This window comes from Anomaloglossus baeobatrachus, unplaced genomic scaffold (genome assembly GCF_048569485.1).
Source record: "Anomaloglossus baeobatrachus isolate aAnoBae1 unplaced genomic scaffold, aAnoBae1.hap1 Scaffold_4233, whole genome shotgun sequence".
NCBI lineage: Eukaryota > Metazoa > Chordata > Amphibia > Anura > Aromobatidae > Anomaloglossus > Anomaloglossus baeobatrachus.
This window is the reverse complement of record NW_027443569.1, coordinates 21,884-41,086: the sequence shown is the minus strand read 5'-3', so window position 1 is coordinate 41,086 and position 19,203 is coordinate 21,884. Positions and strand designations below refer to the sequence as shown.

The 19,203-nt window shown below is 46.4% G+C and overlaps 12 non-coding genes across 12 annotated transcripts; all 12 read right to left on the bottom strand.

The window, feature by feature from the left end:
* Positions 1 to 1,101: 1,101 nt before the first annotated feature.
* On the bottom strand, positions 1,102 to 1,292 carry LOC142279104 (U2 spliceosomal RNA). Its single transcript, XR_012741833.1, has one exon. It is a non-coding gene; the product is annotated as a U2 spliceosomal RNA (small nuclear RNA).
* Positions 1,293 to 2,679: 1,387 nt separating this feature from the next.
* LOC142279103 (U2 spliceosomal RNA) lies at positions 2,680 to 2,870 on the bottom strand. The gene has a single exon (XR_012741832.1). It is a non-coding gene; the product is annotated as a U2 spliceosomal RNA (small nuclear RNA).
* A 1,387-nt stretch (positions 2,871 to 4,257) lies between these two features.
* Positions 4,258 to 4,448, bottom strand: LOC142279102 (U2 spliceosomal RNA). Its single transcript, XR_012741831.1, has one exon. It is a non-coding gene; the product is annotated as a U2 spliceosomal RNA (small nuclear RNA).
* Positions 4,449 to 5,837: 1,389 nt separating this feature from the next.
* On the bottom strand, positions 5,838 to 6,028 carry LOC142279101 (U2 spliceosomal RNA). Its single transcript, XR_012741830.1, has one exon. It is a non-coding gene; the product is annotated as a U2 spliceosomal RNA (small nuclear RNA).
* A 1,387-nt stretch (positions 6,029 to 7,415) lies between these two features.
* On the bottom strand, positions 7,416 to 7,606 carry LOC142279100 (U2 spliceosomal RNA). Its single transcript, XR_012741829.1, has one exon. It is a non-coding gene; the product is annotated as a U2 spliceosomal RNA (small nuclear RNA).
* Positions 7,607 to 8,993: 1,387 nt separating this feature from the next.
* LOC142279098 (U2 spliceosomal RNA) lies at positions 8,994 to 9,184 on the bottom strand. Its single transcript, XR_012741828.1, has one exon. It is a non-coding gene; the product is annotated as a U2 spliceosomal RNA (small nuclear RNA).
* A 1,387-nt stretch (positions 9,185 to 10,571) lies between these two features.
* On the bottom strand, positions 10,572 to 10,762 carry LOC142279097 (U2 spliceosomal RNA). The gene has a single exon (XR_012741827.1). It is a non-coding gene; the product is annotated as a U2 spliceosomal RNA (small nuclear RNA).
* Positions 10,763 to 12,149: 1,387 nt separating this feature from the next.
* LOC142279096 (U2 spliceosomal RNA) lies at positions 12,150 to 12,340 on the bottom strand. Its single transcript, XR_012741826.1, has one exon. It is a non-coding gene; the product is annotated as a U2 spliceosomal RNA (small nuclear RNA).
* Positions 12,341 to 13,727: 1,387 nt separating this feature from the next.
* Positions 13,728 to 13,918, bottom strand: LOC142279094 (U2 spliceosomal RNA). Its single transcript, XR_012741824.1, has one exon. It is a non-coding gene; the product is annotated as a U2 spliceosomal RNA (small nuclear RNA).
* Positions 13,919 to 15,305: 1,387 nt separating this feature from the next.
* LOC142279093 (U2 spliceosomal RNA) lies at positions 15,306 to 15,496 on the bottom strand. Its single transcript, XR_012741823.1, has one exon. It is a non-coding gene; the product is annotated as a U2 spliceosomal RNA (small nuclear RNA).
* Positions 15,497 to 16,883: 1,387 nt separating this feature from the next.
* Positions 16,884 to 17,074, bottom strand: LOC142279092 (U2 spliceosomal RNA). The gene has a single exon (XR_012741822.1). It is a non-coding gene; the product is annotated as a U2 spliceosomal RNA (small nuclear RNA).
* Positions 17,075 to 18,461: 1,387 nt separating this feature from the next.
* LOC142279091 (U2 spliceosomal RNA) lies at positions 18,462 to 18,652 on the bottom strand. Its single transcript, XR_012741821.1, has one exon. It is a non-coding gene; the product is annotated as a U2 spliceosomal RNA (small nuclear RNA).
* Between the last annotated feature and the right edge of the window lie 551 nt (positions 18,653 to 19,203).

Here is a 19,203-nt window from a genome sequence, read left to right as displayed (position 1 = left end):
CCTGACTTTCCGTCACTGCCACCCTTTGCCATCCTTACCCGTAGAAAGCCCTTTCATCATCCCCAAACCCTAATCTTTTCCCTTTCCTTCCCAGCCCCCAAACCCTGCCCTCTGTACCTTTCTCACCACCCGCTTCCCTTCTCCTGTCATCCCCCTACCACCCGGGAAAAAAAGAGATTGCCCCCTCCTTCCACTAGCCCACCCTCCCACCCAAAGAACAACTTCTTCTGCGCAGCTTGTTTTCTAGGCAGCAGCGCTATTGTGATGTCATCGGGGGGCATTGTGACAAGCCGCCAGTGTTCCGTCTCTTCATGTTGTGCACAGTTCAAACGGAAAATACATCAACAGGCAGACTACAGAAAAGCTTACTATCAAAGGTTAGAGGGGGGCTTTCTCAGAGGGCTTTTTACAGTTTTTCTATTCCCAATTAGCCGTTTAAGTGTACTTATTGAAAGTAGTAATTCTTTCATAGGCCGCCCTTTCTTAGTATTTGACGTTCCTTATATTGCGGTATGAGGCTTCGCAGTAGGTTGCAAACATTCATCACCCATGACTGTCCCCAATTGAGCTCAGAAGCTCAATGTCTATCATGACCTCTCTTTTAGAATGTCCAAGAGCAAGCAAACTATTCCTCCAGGAGAGGGCGCCAACAGACTACTAAAGAGATCATCATTACTCAAAGAAAACCCCAAAAACCAATGCATGATAGGAATAAACAGGTAACTTTCTTTGGAGTGGAAGCGGAGAGATCGCACCAGATGCCAATTCTAGATGTTATCACACCTGTGGTCACTGCAGCAGCAGGTGAATCCACTTTGTCCAAAAGGGATCTATTCCATTCAATTGCAAATGATCTAGATAAGACAGAGAACTGCAGCACGGGGACATAGCCGAGTTGGTCAGGTTGAGTGGTGATGAGTTTGCTATTTGGATGAATAAAGAAAGTCAAAAGTGTGAAAGATAAAAAACAAAAGGAGGAAGTGTGAAAAGTGAATGGGCCAAATTGAGGTGCATATGAAGACGTATGCTTTCTTCCAATTCATTAAATCGGGCTAATATGAATCAGGTGAATTGAGTTCTGCTTTTGGAAACTGGGTTAAGAAGGGGTGCACCGTTCCTGGAGGTACTGCAATACCAGGTCAATGCGTGGAGTGGACAGAGCAAGCTCTTTTTCCATCTCCCTGTTCTAAAAATCCATTTAATATATGGTCCCCAGATAGGGGACGTATCAGATATTAAACTGATAAGAACAGATACTACACTTGATCTTAGCCAAAAGGCCGAGAAGCGATAACCAGAATTGGTTTGGGCCTCGAGTGGCACCCTGGCCTATGCCGGACACATCTTAGGGAGAGAGAGCGAGAGGGAGACAAACCCACGCCTACACAAGACATTTTGTCACCCAAGCCAACCCTTGAAAAGGCTGCTTTGCAGAGCCAAAACAAGAAGAATGGTGCGTTTTGCAGCCGCCGCCCACTGCAATGAATCTGAATAACTCCTCCTTTAGGGCGCAAGCAACTCCCCTCCCCCTTGCAGTCTTTCCAATTCACGATACAAAAAGACGGACAGGACAGGTTGCCTGACTTTCCGTCACTGCCACCCTTTGCCATCCTTACCCGTAGAAAGCCCTTTCATCATCCCCAAACCCTAATCTTTTCCCTTTCCTTCCCAGCCCCCAAACCCTGCCCTCTGTACCTTTCTCACCACCCGCTTCCCTTCTCCTGTCATCCCCCTACCACCCGGGAAAAAAAGAGATTGCCCCCTCCTTCCACTAGCCCACCCTCCCACCCAAAGAACAACTTCTTCTGCGCAGCTTGTTTTCTAGGCAGCAGCGCTATTGTGATGTCATCGGGGGGCATTGTGACAAGCCGCCAGTGTTCCGTCTCTTCATGTTGTGCACAGTTCAAACGGAAAATACATCAACAGGCAGACTACAGAAAAGCTTACTATCAAAGGTTAGAGGGGGGCTTTCTCAGAGGGCTTTTTACAGTTTTTCTATTCCCAATTAGCCGTTTAAGTGTACTTATTGAAAGTAGTAATTCTTTCATAGGCCGCCCTTTCTTAGTATTTGACGTTCCTTATATTGCGGTATGAGGCTTCGCAGTAGGTTGCAAACATTCATCACCCATGACTGTCCCCAATTGAGCTCAGAAGCTCAATGTCTATCATGACCTCTCTTTTAGAATGTCCAAGAGCAAGCAAACTATTCCTCCAGGAGAGGGCGCCAACAGACTACTAAAGAGATCATCATTACTCAAAGAAAACCCCAAAAACCAATGCATGATAGGAATAAACAGGTAACTTTCTTTGGAGTGGAAGCGGAGAGATCGCACCAGATGCCAATTCTAGATGTTATCACACCTGTGGTCACTGCAGCAGCAGGTGAATCCACTTTGTCCAAAAGGGATCTATTCCATTCAATTGCAAATGATCTAGATAAGACAGAGAACTGCAGCACGGGGACATAGCCGAGTTGGTCAGGTTGAGTGGTGATGAGTTTGCTATTTGGATGAATAAAGAAAGTCAAAAGTGTGAAAGATAAAAAACAAAAGGAGGAAGTGTGAAAAGTGAATGGGCCAAATTGAGGTGCATATGAAGACGTATGCTTTCTTCCAATTCATTAAATCGGGCTAATATGAATCAGGTGAATTGAGTTCTGCTTTTGGAAACTGGGTTAAGAAGGGGTGCACCGTTCCTGGAGGTACTGCAATACCAGGTCAATGCGTGGAGTGGACAGAGCAAGCTCTTTTTCCATCTCCCTGTTCTAAAAATCCATTTAATATATGGTCCCCAGATAGGGGACGTATCAGATATTAAACTGATAAGAACAGATACTACACTTGATCTTAGCCAAAAGGCCGAGAAGCGATAACCAGAATTGGTTTGGGCCTCGAGTGGCACCCTGGCCTATGCCGGACACATCTTAGGGAGAGAGAGCGAGAGGGAGACAAACCCACGCCTACACAAGACATTTTGTCACCCAAGCCAACCCTTGAAAAGGCTGCTTTGCAGAGCCAAAACAAGAAGAATGGTGCGTTTTGCAGCCGCCGCCCACTGCAATGAATCTGAATAACTCCTCCTTTAGGGCGCAAGCAACTCCCCTCCCCCTTGCAGTCTTTCCAATTCACGATACAAAAAGACGGACAGGACAGGTTGCCTGACTTTCCGTCACTGCCACCCTTTGCCATCCTTACCCGTAGAAAGCCCTTTCATCATCCCCAAACCCTAATCTTTTCCCTTTCCTTCCCAGCCCCCAAACCCTGCCCTCTGTACCTTTCTCACCACCCGCTTCCCTTCTCCTGTCATCCCCCTACCACCCGGGAAAAAAAGAGATTGCCCCCTCCTTCCACTAGCCCACCCTCCCACCCAAAGAACAACTTCTTCTGCGCAGCTTGTTTTCTAGGCAGCAGCGCTATTGTGATGTCATCGGGGGGCATTGTGACAAGCCGCCAGTGTTCCGTCTCTTCATGTTGTGCACAGTTCAAACGGAAAATACATCAACAGGCAGACTACAGAAAAGCTTACTATCAAAGGTTAGAGGGGGGCTTTCTCAGAGGGCTTTTTACAGTTTTTCTATTCCCAATTAGCCGTTTAAGTGTACTTATTGAAAGTAGTAATTCTTTCATAGGCCGCCCTTTCTTAGTATTTGACGTTCCTTATATTGCGGTATGAGGCTTCGCAGTAGGTTGCAAACATTCATCACCCATGACTGTCCCCAATTGAGCTCAGAAGCTCAATGTCTATCATGACCTCTCTTTTAGAATGTCCAAGAGCAAGCAAACTATTCCTCCAGGAGAGGGCGCCAACAGACTACTAAAGAGATCATCATTACTCAAAGAAAACCCCAAAAACCAATGCATGATAGGAATAAACAGGTAACTTTCTTTGGAGTGGAAGCGGAGAGATCGCACCAGATGCCAATTCTAGATGTTATCACACCTGTGGTCACTGCAGCAGCAGGTGAATCCACTTTGTCCAAAAGGGATCTATTCCATTCAATTGCAAATGATCTAGATAAGACAGAGAACTGCAGCACGGGGACATAGCCGAGTTGGTCAGGTTGAGTGGTGATGAGTTTGCTATTTGGATGAATAAAGAAAGTCAAAAGTGTGAAAGATAAAAAACAAAAGGAGGAAGTGTGAAAAGTGAATGGGCCAAATTGAGGTGCATATGAAGACGTATGCTTTCTTCCAATTCATTAAATCGGGCTAATATGAATCAGGTGAATTGAGTTCTGCTTTTGGAAACTGGGTTAAGAAGGGGTGCACCGTTCCTGGAGGTACTGCAATACCAGGTCAATGCGTGGAGTGGACAGAGCAAGCTCTTTTTCCATCTCCCTGTTCTAAAAATCCATTTAATATATGGTCCCCAGATAGGGGACGTATCAGATATTAAACTGATAAGAACAGATACTACACTTGATCTTAGCCAAAAGGCCGAGAAGCGATAACCAGAATTGGTTTGGGCCTCGAGTGGCACCCTGGCCTATGCCGGACACATCTTAGGGAGAGAGAGCGAGAGGGAGACAAACCCACGCCTACACAAGACATTTTGTCACCCAAGCCAACCCTTGAAAAGGCTGCTTTGCAGAGCCAAAACACAAGAAGAATGGTGCGTTTTGCAGCCGCCGCCCACTGCAATGAATCTGAATAACTCCTCCTTTAGGGCGCAAGCAACTCCCCTCCCCCTTGCAGTCTTTCCAATTCACGATACAAAAAGACGGACAGGACAGGTTGCCTGACTTTCCGTCACTGCCACCCTTTGCCATCCTTACCCGTAGAAAGCCCTTTCATCATCCCCAAACCCTAATCTTTTCCCTTTCCTTCCCAGCCCCCAAACCCTGCCCTCTGTACCTTTCTCACCACCCGCTTCCCTTCTCCTGTCATCCCCCTACCACCCGGGAAAAAAAGAGATTGCCCCCTCCTTCCACTAGCCCACCCTCCCACCCAAAGAACAACTTCTTCTGCGCAGCTTGTTTTCTAGGCAGCAGCGCTATTGTGATGTCATCGGGGGGCATTGTGACAAGCCGCCAGTGTTCCGTCTCTTCATGTTGTGCACAGTTCAAACGGAAAATACATCAACAGGCAGACTACAGAAAAGCTTACTATCAAAGGTTAGAGGGGGGCTTTCTCAGAGGGCTTTTTACAGTTTTTCTATTCCCAATTAGCCGTTTAAGTGTACTTATTGAAAGTAGTAATTCTTTCATAGGCCGCCCTTTCTTAGTATTTGACGTTCCTTATATTGCGGTATGAGGCTTCGCAGTAGGTTGCAAACATTCATCACCCATGACTGTCCCCAATTGAGCTCAGAAGCTCAATGTCTATCATGACCTCTCTTTTAGAATGTCCAAGAGCAAGCAAACTATTCCTCCAGGAGAGGGCGCCAACAGACTACTAAAGAGATCATCATTACTCAAAGAAAACCCCAAAAACCAATGCATGATAGGAATAAACAGGTAACTTTCTTTGGAGTGGAAGCGGAGAGATCGCACCAGATGCCAATTCTAGATGTTATCACACCTGTGGTCACTGCAGCAGCAGGTGAATCCACTTTGTCCAAAAGGGATCTATTCCATTCAATTGCAAATGATCTAGATAAGACAGAGAACTGCAGCACGGGGACATAGCCGAGTTGGTCAGGTTGAGTGGTGATGAGTTTGCTATTTGGATGAATAAAGAAAGTCAAAAGTGTGAAAGATAAAAAACAAAAGGAGGAAGTGTGAAAAGTGAATGGGCCAAATTGAGGTGCATATGAAGACGTATGCTTTCTTCCAATTCATTAAATCGGGCTAATATGAATCAGGTGAATTGAGTTCTGCTTTTGGAAACTGGGTTAAGAAGGGGTGCACCGTTCCTGGAGGTACTGCAATACCAGGTCAATGCGTGGAGTGGACAGAGCAAGCTCTTTTTCCATCTCCCTGTTCTAAAAATCCATTTAATATATGGTCCCCAGATAGGGGACGTATCAGATATTAAACTGATAAGAACAGATACTACACTTGATCTTAGCCAAAAGGCCGAGAAGCGATAACCAGAATTGGTTTGGGCCTCGAGTGGCACCCTGGCCTATGCCGGACACATCTTAGGGAGAGAGAGCGAGAGGGAGACAAACCCACGCCTACACAAGACATTTTGTCACCCAAGCCAACCCTTGAAAAGGCTGCTTTGCAGAGCCAAAACAAGAAGAATGGTGCGTTTTGCAGCCGCCGCCCACTGCAATGAATCTGAATAACTCCTCCTTTAGGGCGCAAGCAACTCCCCTCCCCCTTGCAGTCTTTCCAATTCACGATACAAAAAGACGGACAGGACAGGTTGCCTGACTTTCCGTCACTGCCACCCTTTGCCATCCTTACCCGTAGAAAGCCCTTTCATCATCCCCAAACCCTAATCTTTTCCCTTTCCTTCCCAGCCCCCAAACCCTGCCCTCTGTACCTTTCTCACCACCCGCTTCCCTTCTCCTGTCATCCCCCTACCACCCGGGAAAAAAAGAGATTGCCCCCTCCTTCCACTAGCCCACCCTCCCACCCAAAGAACAACTTCTTCTGCGCAGCTTGTTTTCTAGGCAGCAGCGCTATTGTGATGTCATCGGGGGGCATTGTGACAAGCCGCCAGTGTTCCGTCTCTTCATGTTGTGCACAGTTCAAACGGAAAATACATCAACAGGCAGACTACAGAAAAGCTTACTATCAAAGGTTAGAGGGGGGCTTTCTCAGAGGGCTTTTTACAGTTTTTCTATTCCCAATTAGCCGTTTAAGTGTACTTATTGAAAGTAGTAATTCTTTCATAGGCCGCCCTTTCTTAGTATTTGACGTTCCTTATATTGCGGTATGAGGCTTCGCAGTAGGTTGCAAACATTCATCACCCATGACTGTCCCCAATTGAGCTCAGAAGCTCAATGTCTATCATGACCTCTCTTTTAGAATGTCCAAGAGCAAGCAAACTATTCCTCCAGGAGAGGGCGCCAACAGACTACTAAAGAGATCATCATTACTCAAAGAAAACCCCAAAAACCAATGCATGATAGGAATAAACAGGTAACTTTCTTTGGAGTGGAAGCGGAGAGATCGCACCAGATGCCAATTCTAGATGTTATCACACCTGTGGTCACTGCAGCAGCAGGTGAATCCACTTTGTCCAAAAGGGATCTATTCCATTCAATTGCAAATGATCTAGATAAGACAGAGAACTGCAGCACGGGGACATAGCCGAGTTGGTCAGGTTGAGTGGTGATGAGTTTGCTATTTGGATGAATAAAGAAAGTCAAAAGTGTGAAAGATAAAAAACAAAAGGAGGAAGTGTGAAAAGTGAATGGGCCAAATTGAGGTGCATATGAAGACGTATGCTTTCTTCCAATTCATTAAATCGGGCTAATATGAATCAGGTGAATTGAGTTCTGCTTTTGGAAACTGGGTTAAGAAGGGGTGCACCGTTCCTGGAGGTACTGCAATACCAGGTCAATGCGTGGAGTGGACAGAGCAAGCTCTTTTTCCATCTCCCTGTTCTAAAAATCCATTTAATATATGGTCCCCAGATAGGGGACGTATCAGATATTAAACTGATAAGAACAGATACTACACTTGATCTTAGCCAAAAGGCCGAGAAGCGATAACCAGAATTGGTTTGGGCCTCGAGTGGCACCCTGGCCTATGCCGGACACATCTTAGGGAGAGAGAGCGAGAGGGAGACAAACCCACGCCTACACAAGACATTTTGTCACCCAAGCCAACCCTTGAAAAGGCTGCTTTGCAGAGCCAAAACAAGAAGAATGGTGCGTTTTGCAGCCGCCGCCCACTGCAATGAATCTGAATAACTCCTCCTTTAGGGCGCAAGCAACTCCCCTCCCCCTTGCAGTCTTTCCAATTCACGATACAAAAAGACGGACAGGACAGGTTGCCTGACTTTCCGTCACTGCCACCCTTTGCCATCCTTACCCGTAGAAAGCCCTTTCATCATCCCCAAACCCTAATCTTTTCCCTTTCCTTCCCAGCCCCCAAACCCTGCCCTCTGTACCTTTCTCACCACCCGCTTCCCTTCTCCTGTCATCCCCCTACCACCCGGGAAAAAAAGAGATTGCCCCCTCCTTCCACTAGCCCACCCTCCCACCCAAAGAACAACTTCTTCTGCGCAGCTTGTTTTCTAGGCAGCAGCGCTATTGTGATGTCATCGGGGGGCATTGTGACAAGCCGCCAGTGTTCCGTCTCTTCATGTTGTGCACAGTTCAAACGGAAAATACATCAACAGGCAGACTACAGAAAAGCTTACTATCAAAGGTTAGAGGGGGGCTTTCTCAGAGGGCTTTTTACAGTTTTTCTATTCCCAATTAGCCGTTTAAGTGTACTTATTGAAAGTAGTAATTCTTTCATAGGCCGCCCTTTCTTAGTATTTGACGTTCCTTATATTGCGGTATGAGGCTTCGCAGTAGGTTGCAAACATTCATCACCCATGACTGTCCCCAATTGAGCTCAGAAGCTCAATGTCTATCATGACCTCTCTTTTAGAATGTCCAAGAGCAAGCAAACTATTCCTCCAGGAGAGGGCGCCAACAGACTACTAAAGAGATCATTATTACTCAAAGAAAACCCCAAAAACCAATGCATGATAGGAATAAACAGGTAACTTTCTTTGGAGTGGAAGCGGAGAGATCGCACCAGATGCCAATTCTAGATGTTATCACACCTGTGGTCACTGCAGCAGCAGGTGAATCCACTTTGTCCAAAAGGGATCTATTCCATTCAATTGCAAATGATCTAGATAAGACAGAGAACTGCAGCACGGGGACATAGCCGAGTTGGTCAGGTTGAGTGGTGATGAGTTTGCTATTTGGATGAATAAAGAAAGTCAAAAGTGTGAAAGATAAAAAACAAAAGGAGGAAGTGTGAAAAGTGAATGGGCCAAATTGAGGTGCATATGAAGACGTATGCTTTCTTCCAATTCATTAAATCGGGCTAATATGAATCAGGTGAATTGAGTTCTGCTTTTGGAAACTGGGTTAAGAAGGGGTGCACCGTTCCTGGAGGTACTGCAATACCAGGTCAATGCGTGGAGTGGACAGAGCAAGCTCTTTTTCCATCTCCCTGTTCTAAAAATCCATTTAATATATGGTCCCCAGATAGGGGACGTATCAGATATTAAACTGATAAGAACAGATACTACACTTGATCTTAGCCAAAAGGCCGAGAAGCGATAACCAGAATTGGTTTGGGCCTCGAGTGGCACCCTGGCCTATGCCGGACACATCTTAGGGAGAGAGAGCGAGAGGGAGACAAACCCACGCCTACACAAGACATTTTGTCACCCAAGCCAACCCTTGAAAAGGCTGCTTTGCAGAGCCAAAACAAGAAGAATGGTGCGTTTTGCAGCCGCCGCCCACTGCAATGAATCTGAATAACTCCTCCTTTAGGGCGCAAGCAACTCCCCTCCCCCTTGCAGTCTTTCCAATTCACGATACAAAAAGACGGACAGGACAGGTTGCCTGACTTTCCGTCACTGCCACCCTTTGCCATCCTTACCCGTAGAAAGCCCTTTCATCATCCCCAAACCCTAATCTTTTCCCTTTCCTTCCCAGCCCCCAAACCCTGCCCTCTGTACCTTTCTCACCACCCGCTTCCCTTCTCCTGTCATCCCCCTACCACCCGGGAAAAAAAGAGATTGCCCCCTCCTTCCACTAGCCCACCCTCCCACCCAAAGAACAACTTCTTCTGCGCAGCTTGTTTTCTAGGCAGCAGCGCTATTGTGATGTCATCGGGGGGCATTGTGACAAGCCGCCAGTGTTCCGTCTCTTCATGTTGTGCACAGTTCAAACGGAAAATACATCAACAGGCAGACTACAGAAAAGCTTACTATCAAAGGTTAGAGGGGGGCTTTCTCAGAGGGCTTTTTACAGTTTTTCTATTCCCAATTAGCCGTTTAAGTGTACTTATTGAAAGTAGTAATTCTTTCATAGGCCGCCCTTTCTTAGTATTTGACGTTCCTTATATTGCGGTATGAGGCTTCGCAGTAGGTTGCAAACATTCATCACCCATGACTGTCCCCAATTGAGCTCAGAAGCTCAATGTCTATCATGACCTCTCTTTTAGAATGTCCAAGAGCAAGCAAACTATTCCTCCAGGAGAGGGCGCCAACAGACTACTAAAGAGATCATCATTACTCAAAGAAAACCCCAAAAACCAATGCATGATAGGAATAAACAGGTAACTTTCTTTGGAGTGGAAGCGGAGAGATCGCACCAGATGCCAATTCTAGATGTTATCACACCTGTGGTCACTGCAGCAGCAGGTGAATCCACTTTGTCCAAAAGGGATCTATTCCATTCAATTGCAAATGATCTAGATAAGACAGAGAACTGCAGCACGGGGACATAGCCGAGTTGGTCAGGTTGAGTGGTGATGAGTTTGCTATTTGGATGAATAAAGAAAGTCAAAAGTGTGAAAGATAAAAAACAAAAGGAGGAAGTGTGAAAAGTGAATGGGCCAAATTGAGGTGCATATGAAGACGTATGCTTTCTTCCAATTCATTAAATCGGGCTAATATGAATCAGGTGAATTGAGTTCTGCTTTTGGAAACTGGGTTAAGAAGGGGTGCACCGTTCCTGGAGGTACTGCAATACCAGGTCAATGCGTGGAGTGGACAGAGCAAGCTCTTTTTCCATCTCCCTGTTCTAAAAATCCATTTAATATATGGTCCCCAGATAGGGGACGTATCAGATATTAAACTGATAAGAACAGATACTACACTTGATCTTAGCCAAAAGGCCGAGAAGCGATAACCAGAATTGGTTTGGGCCTCGAGTGGCACCCTGGCCTATGCCGGACACATCTTAGGGAGAGAGAGCGAGAGGGAGACAAACCCACGCCTACACAAGACATTTTGTCACCCAAGCCAACCCTTGAAAAGGCTGCTTTGCAGAGCCAAAACAAGAAGAATGGTGCGTTTTGCAGCCGCCGCCCACTGCAATGAATCTGAATAACTCCTCCTTTAGGGCGCAAGCAACTCCCCTCCCCCTTGCAGTCTTTCCAATTCACGATACAAAAAGACGGACAGGACAGGTTGCCTGACTTTCCGTCACTGCCACCCTTTGCCATCCTTACCCGTAGAAAGCCCTTTCATCATCCCCAAACCCTAATCTTTTCCCTTTCCTTCCCAGCCCCCAAACCCTGCCCTCTGTACCTTTCTCACCACCCGCTTCCCTTCTCCTGTCATCCCCCTACCACCCGGGAAAAAAAGAGATTGCCCCCTCCTTCCACTAGCCCACCCTCCCACCCAAAGAACAACTTCTTCTGCGCAGCTTGTTTTCTAGGCAGCAGCGCTATTGTGATGTCATCGGGGGGCATTGTGACAAGCCGCCAGTGTTCCGTCTCTTCATGTTGTGCACAGTTCAAACGGAAAATACATCAACAGGCAGACTACAGAAAAGCTTACTATCAAAGGTTAGAGGGGGGCTTTCTCAGAGGGCTTTTTACAGTTTTTCTATTCCCAATTAGCCGTTTAAGTGTACTTATTGAAAGTAGTAATTCTTTCATAGGCCGCCCTTTCTTAGTATTTGACGTTCCTTATATTGCGGTATGAGGCTTCGCAGTAGGTTGCAAACATTCATCACCCATGACTGTCCCCAATTGAGCTCAGAAGCTCAATGTCTATCATGACCTCTCTTTTAGAATGTCCAAGAGCAAGCAAACTATTCCTCCAGGAGAGGGCGCCAACAGACTACTAAAGAGATCATCATTACTCAAAGAAAACCCCAAAAACCAATGCATGATAGGAATAAACAGGTAACTTTCTTTGGAGTGGAAGCGGAGAGATCGCACCAGATGCCAATTCTAGATGTTATCACACCTGTGGTCACTGCAGCAGCAGGTGAATCCACTTTGTCCAAAAGGGATCTATTCCATTCAATTGCAAATGATCTAGATAAGACAGAGAACTGCAGCACGGGGACATAGCCGAGTTGGTCAGGTTGAGTGGTGATGAGTTTGCTATTTGGATGAATAAAGAAAGTCAAAAGTGTGAAAGATAAAAAACAAAAGGAGGAAGTGTGAAAAGTGAATGGGCCAAATTGAGGTGCATATGAAGACGTATGCTTTCTTCCAATTCATTAAATCGGGCTAATATGAATCAGGTGAATTGAGTTCTGCTTTTGGAAACTGGGTTAAGAAGGGGTGCACCGTTCCTGGAGGTACTGCAATACCAGGTCAATGCGTGGAGTGGACAGAGCAAGCTCTTTTTCCATCTCCCTGTTCTAAAAATCCATTTAATATATGGTCCCCAGATAGGGGACGTATCAGATATTAAACTGATAAGAACAGATACTACACTTGATCTTAGCCAAAAGGCCGAGAAGCGATAACCAGAATTGGTTTGGGCCTCGAGTGGCACCCTGGCCTATGCCGGACACATCTTAGGGAGAGAGAGCGAGAGGGAGACAAACCCACGCCTACACAAGACATTTTGTCACCCAAGCCAACCCTTGAAAAGGCTGCTTTGCAGAGCCAAAACAAGAAGAATGGTGCGTTTTGCAGCCGCCGCCCACTGCAATGAATCTGAATAACTCCTCCTTTAGGGCGCAAGCAACTCCCCTCCCCCTTGCAGTCTTTCCAATTCACGATACAAAAAGACGGACAGGACAGGTTGCCTGACTTTCCGTCACTGCCACCCTTTGCCATCCTTACCCGTAGAAAGCCCTTTCATCATCCCCAAACCCTAATCTTTTCCCTTTCCTTCCCAGCCCCCAAACCCTGCCCTCTGTACCTTTCTCACCACCCGCTTCCCTTCTCCTGTCATCCCCCTACCACCCGGGAAAAAAAGAGATTGCCCCCTCCTTCCACTAGCCCACCCTCCCACCCAAAGAACAACTTCTTCTGCGCAGCTTGTTTTCTAGGCAGCAGCGCTATTGTGATGTCATCGGGGGGCATTGTGACAAGCCGCCAGTGTTCCGTCTCTTCATGTTGTGCACAGTTCAAACGGAAAATACATCAACAGGCAGACTACAGAAAAGCTTACTATCAAAGGTTAGAGGGGGGCTTTCTCAGAGGGCTTTTTACAGTTTTTCTATTCCCAATTAGCCGTTTAAGTGTACTTATTGAAAGTAGTAATTCTTTCATAGGCCGCCCTTTCTTAGTATTTGACGTTCCTTATATTGCGGTATGAGGCTTCGCAGTAGGTTGCAAACATTCATCACCCATGACTGTCCCCAATTGAGCTCAGAAGCTCAATGTCTATCATGACCTCTCTTTTAGAATGTCCAAGAGCAAGCAAACTATTCCTCCAGGAGAGGGCGCCAACAGACTACTAAAGAGATCATCATTACTCAAAGAAAACCCCAAAAACCAATGCATGATAGGAATAAACAGGTAACTTTCTTTGGAGTGGAAGCGGAGAGATCGCACCAGATGCCAATTCTAGATGTTATCACACCTGTGGTCACTGCAGCAGCAGGTGAATCCACTTTGTCCAAAAGGGATCTATTCCATTCAATTGCAAATGATCTAGATAAGACAGAGAACTGCAGCACGGGGACATAGCCGAGTTGGTCAGGTTGAGTGGTGATGAGTTTGCTATTTGGATGAATAAAGAAAGTCAAAAGTGTGAAAGATAAAAAACAAAAGGAGGAAGTGTGAAAAGTGAATGGGCCAAATTGAGGTGCATATGAAGACGTATGCTTTCTTCCAATTCATTAAATCGGGCTAATATGAATCAGGTGAATTGAGTTCTGCTTTTGGAAACTGGGTTAAGAAGGGGTGCACCGTTCCTGGAGGTACTGCAATACCAGGTCAATGCGTGGAGTGGACAGAGCAAGCTCTTTTTCCATCTCCCTGTTCTAAAAATCCATTTAATATATGGTCCCCAGATAGGGGACGTATCAGATATTAAACTGATAAGAACAGATACTACACTTGATCTTAGCCAAAAGGCCGAGAAGCGATAACCAGAATTGGTTTGGGCCTCGAGTGGCACCCTGGCCTATGCCGGACACATCTTAGGGAGAGAGAGCGAGAGGGAGACAAACCCACGCCTACACAAGACATTTTGTCACCCAAGCCAACCCTTGAAAAGGCTGCTTTGCAGAGCCAAAACAAGAAGAATGGTGCGTTTTGCAGCCGCCGCCCACTGCAATGAATCTGAATAACTCCTCCTTTAGGGCGCAAGCAACTCCCCTCCCCCTTGCAGTCTTTCCAATTCACGATACAAAAAGACGGACAGGACAGGTTGCCTGACTTTCCGTCACTGCCACCCTTTGCCATCCTTACCCGTAGAAAGCCCTTTCATCATCCCCAAACCCTAATCTTTTCCCTTTCCTTCCCAGCCCCCAAACCCTGCCCTCTGTACCTTTCTCACCACCCGCTTCCCTTCTCCTGTCATCCCCCTACCACCCGGGAAAAAAAGAGATTGCCCCCTCCTTCCACTAGCCCACCCTCCCACCCAAAGAACAACTTCTTCTGCGCAGCTTGTTTTCTAGGCAGCAGCGCTATTGTGATGTCATCGGGGGGCATTGTGACAAGCCGCCAGTGTTCCGTCTCTTCATGTTGTGCACAGTTCAAACGGAAAATACATCAACAGGCAGACTACAGAAAAGCTTACTATCAAAGGTTAGAGGGGGGCTTTCTCAGAGGGCTTTTTACAGTTTTTCTATTCCCAATTAGCCGTTTAAGTGTACTTATTGAAAGTAGTAATTCTTTCATAGGCCGCCCTTTCTTAGTATTTGACGTTCCTTATATTGCGGTATGAGGCTTCGCAGTAGGTTGCAAACATTCATCACCCATGACTGTCCCCAATTGAGCTCAGAAGCTCAATGTCTATCATGACCTCTCTTTTAGAATGTCCAAGAGCAAGCAAACTATTCCTCCAGGAGAGGGCGCCAACAGACTACTAAAGAGATCATCATTACTCAAAGAAAACCCCAAAAACCAATGCATGATAGGAATAAACAGGTAACTTTCTTTGGAGTGGAAGCGGAGAGATCGCACCAGATGCCAATTCTAGATGTTATCACACCTGTGGTCACTGCAGCAGCAGGTGAATCCACTTTGTCCAAAAGGGATCTATTCCATTCAATTGCAAATGATCTAGATAAGACAGAGAACTGCAGCACGGGGACATAGCCGAGTTGGTCAGGTTGAGTGGTGATGAGTTTGCTATTTGGATGAATAAAGAAAGTCAAAAGTGTGAAAGATAAAAAACAAAAGGAGGAAGTGTGAAAAGTGAATGGGCCAAATTGAGGTGCATATGAAGACGTATGCTTTCTTCCAATTCATTAAATCGGGCTAATATGAATCAGGTGAATTGAGTTCTGCTTTTGGAAACTGGGTTAAGAAGGGGTGCACCGTTCCTGGAGGTACTGCAATACCAGGTCAATGCGTGGAGTGGACAGAGCAAGCTCTTTTTCCATCTCCCTGTTCTAAAAATCCATTTAATATATGGTCCCCAGATAGGGGACGTATCAGATATTAAACTGATAAGAACAGATACTACACTTGATCTTAGCCAAAAGGCCGAGAAGCGATAACCAGAATTGGTTTGGGCCTCGAGTGGCACCCTGGCCTATGCCGGACACATCTTAGGGAGAGAGAGCGAGAGGGAGACAAACCCACGCCTACACAAGACATTTTGTCACCCAAGCCAACCCTTGAAAAGGCTGCTTTGCAGAGCCAAAACAAGAAGAATGGTGCGTTTTGCAGCCGCCGCCCACTGCAATGAATCTGAATAACTCCTCCTTTAGGGCGCAAGCAACTCCCCTCCCCCTTGCAGTCTTTCCAATTCACGATACAAAAAGACGGACAGGACAGGTTGCCTGACTTTCCGTCACTGCCACCCTTTGCCATCCTTACCCGTAGAAAGCCCTTTCATCATCCCCAAACCCTAATCTTTTCCCTTTCCTTCCCAGCCCCCAAACCCTGCCCTCTGTACCTTTCTCACCACCCGCTTCCCTTCTCCTGTCATCCCCCTACCACCCGGGAAAAAAAGAGATTGCCCCCTCCTTCCACTAGCCCACCCTCCCACCCAAAGAACAACTTCTTCTGCGCAGCTTGTTTTCTAGGCAGCAGCGCTATTGTGATGTCATCGGGGGGCATTGTGACAAGCCGCCAGTGTTCCGTCTCTTCATGTTGTGCACAGTTCAAACGGAAAATACATCAACAGGCAGACTACAGAAAAGCTTACTATCAAAGGTTAGAGGGGGGCTTTCTCAGAGGGCTTTTTACAGTTTTTCTATTCCCAATTAGCCGTTTAAGTGTACTTATTGAAAGTAGTAATTCTTTCATAGGCCGCCCTTTCTTAGTATTTGACGTTCCTTATATTGCGGTATGAGGCTTCGCAGTAGGTTGCAAACATTCATCACCCATGACTGTCCCCAATTGAGCTCAGAAGCTCAATGTCTATCATGACCTCTCTTTTAGAATGTCCAAGAGCAAGCAAACTATTCCTCCAGGAGAGGGCGCCAACAGACTACTAAAGAGATCATCATTACTCAAAGAAAACCCCAAAAACCAATGCATGATAGGAATAAACAGGTAACTTTCTTTGGAGTGGAAGCGGAGAGATCGCACCAGATGCCAATTCTAGATGTTATCACACCTGTGGTCACTGCAGCAGCAGGTGAATCCACTTTGTCCAAAAGGGATCTATTCCATTCAATTGCAAATGATCTAGATAAGACAGAGAACTGCAGCACGGGGACATAGCCGAGTTGGTCAGGTTGAGTGGTGATGAGTTTGCTATTTGGATGAATAAAGAAAGTCAAAAGTGTGAAAGATAAAAAACAAAAGGAGGAAGTGTGAAAAGTGAATGGGCCAAATTGAGGTGCATATGAAGACGTATGCTTTCTTCCAATTCATTAAATCGGGCTAATATGAATCAGGTGAATTGAGTTCTGCTTTTGGAAACTGGGTTAAGAAGGGGTGCACCGTTCCTGGAGGTACTGCAATACCAGGTCAATGCGTGGAGTGGACAGAGCAAGCTCTTTTTCCATCTCCCTGTTCTAAAAATCCATTTAATATATGGTCCCCAGATAGGGGACGTATCAGATATTAAACTGATAAGAACAGATACTACACTTGATCTTAGCCAAAAGGCCGAGAAGCGATAACCAGAATTGGTTTGGGCCTCGAGTGGCACCCTGGCCTATGCCGGACACATCTTAGGGAGAGAGAGCGAGAGGGAGACAAACCCACGCCTACACAAGACATTTTGTCACCCAAGCCAACCCTTGAAAAGGCTGCTTTGCAGAGCCAAAACAAGAAGAATGGTGCGTTTTGCAGCCGCCGCCCACTGCAATGAATCTGAATAACTCCTCCTTTAGGGCGCAAGCAACTCCCCTCCCCCTTGCAGTCTTTCCAATTCACGATACAAAAAGACGGACAGGACAGGTTGCCTGACTTTCCGTCACTGCCACCCTTTGCCATCCTTACCCGTAGAAAGCCCTTTCATCATCCCCAAACCCTAATCTTTTCCCTTTCCTTCCCAGCCCCCAAACCCTGCCCTCTGTACCTTTCTCACCACCCGCTTCCCTTCTCCTGTCATCCCCCTACCACCCGGGAAAAAAAGAGATTGCCCCCTCCTTCCACTAGCCCACCCTCCCACCCAAAGAACAACTTCTTCTGCGCAGCTTGTTTTCTAGGCAGCAGCGCTATTGTGATGTCATCGGGGGGCATTGTGACAAGCCGCCAGTGTTCCGTCTCTTCATGTTGTGCACAGTTCAAACGGAAAATACATCAACAGGCAGACTACAGAAAAGCTTACTATCAAAGGTTAGAGGGGGGCTTTCTCAGAGGGCTTTTTACAGTTTTTCTATTCCCAATTAGCCGTTTAAGTGTACTTATTGAAAGTAGTAATTCTTTCATAGGCCGCCCTTTCTTAGTATTTGACGTTCCTTATATTGCGGTATGAGGCTTCGCAGTAGGTTGCAAACATTCATCACCCATGACTGTCCCCAATTGAGCTCAGAAGCTCAATGTCTATCATGACCTCTCTTTTAGAATGTCCAAGAGCAAGCAAACTATTCCTCCAGGAGAGGGCGCCAACAGACTACTAAAGAGATCATCATTACTCAAAGAAAACCCCAAAAACCAATGCATGATAGGAATAAACAGGTAACTTTCTTTGGAGTGGAAGCGGAGAGATCGCACCAGATGCCAATTCTAGATGTTATCACACCTGTGGTCACTGCAGCAGCAGGTGAATCCACTTTGTCCAAAAGGGATCTATTCCATTCAATTGCAAATGATCTAGATAAGACAGAGAACTGCAGCACGGGGACATAGCCGAGTTGGTCAGGTTGAGTGGTGATGAGTTTGCTATTTGGATGAATAAAGAAAGTCAAAAGTGTGAAAGATAAAAAACAAAAGGAGGAAGTGTGAAAAGTGAATGGGCCAAATTGAGGTGCATATGAAGACGTATGCTTTCTTCCAATTCATTAAATCGGGCTAATATGAATCAGGTGAATTGAGTTCTGCTTTTGGAAACTGGGTTAAGAAGGGGTGCACCGTTCCTGGAGGTACTGCAATACCAGGTCAATGCGTGGAGTGGACAGAGCAAGCTCTTTTTCCATCTCCCTGTTCTAAAAATCCATTTAATATATGGTCCCCAGATAGGGGACGTATCAGATATTAAACTGATAAGAACAGATACTACACTTGATCTTAGCCAAAAGGCCGAGAAGCGATAACCAGAATTGGTTTGGGCCTCGAGTGGCACCCTGGCCTATGCCGGACACATCTTAGGGAGAGAGAGCGAGAGGGAGACAAACCCACGCCTACACAAGACATTTTGTCACCCAAGCCAACCCTTGAAAAGGCTGCTTTGCAGAGCCAAAACAAGAAGAATGGTGCGTTTTGCAGCCGCCGCCCACTGCAATGAATCTGAATAACTCCTCCTTTAGGGCGCAAGCAACTCCCCTCCCCCTTGCAGTCTTTCCAATTCACGATACAAAAAGACGGACAGGACAGGTTGCCTGACTTTCCGTCACTGCCACCCTTTGCCATCCTTACCCGTAGAAAGCCCTTTCATCATCCCCAAACCCTAATCTTTTCCCTTTCCTTCCCAGCCCCCAAACCCTGCCCTCTGTACCTTTCTCACCACCCGCTTCCCTTCTCCTGTCATCCCCCTACCACCCGGGAAAAAAAGAGATTGCCCCCTCCTTCCACTAGCCCACCCTCCCACCCAAAGAACAACTTCTTCTGCGCAGCTTGTTTTCTAGGCAGCAGCGCTATTGTGA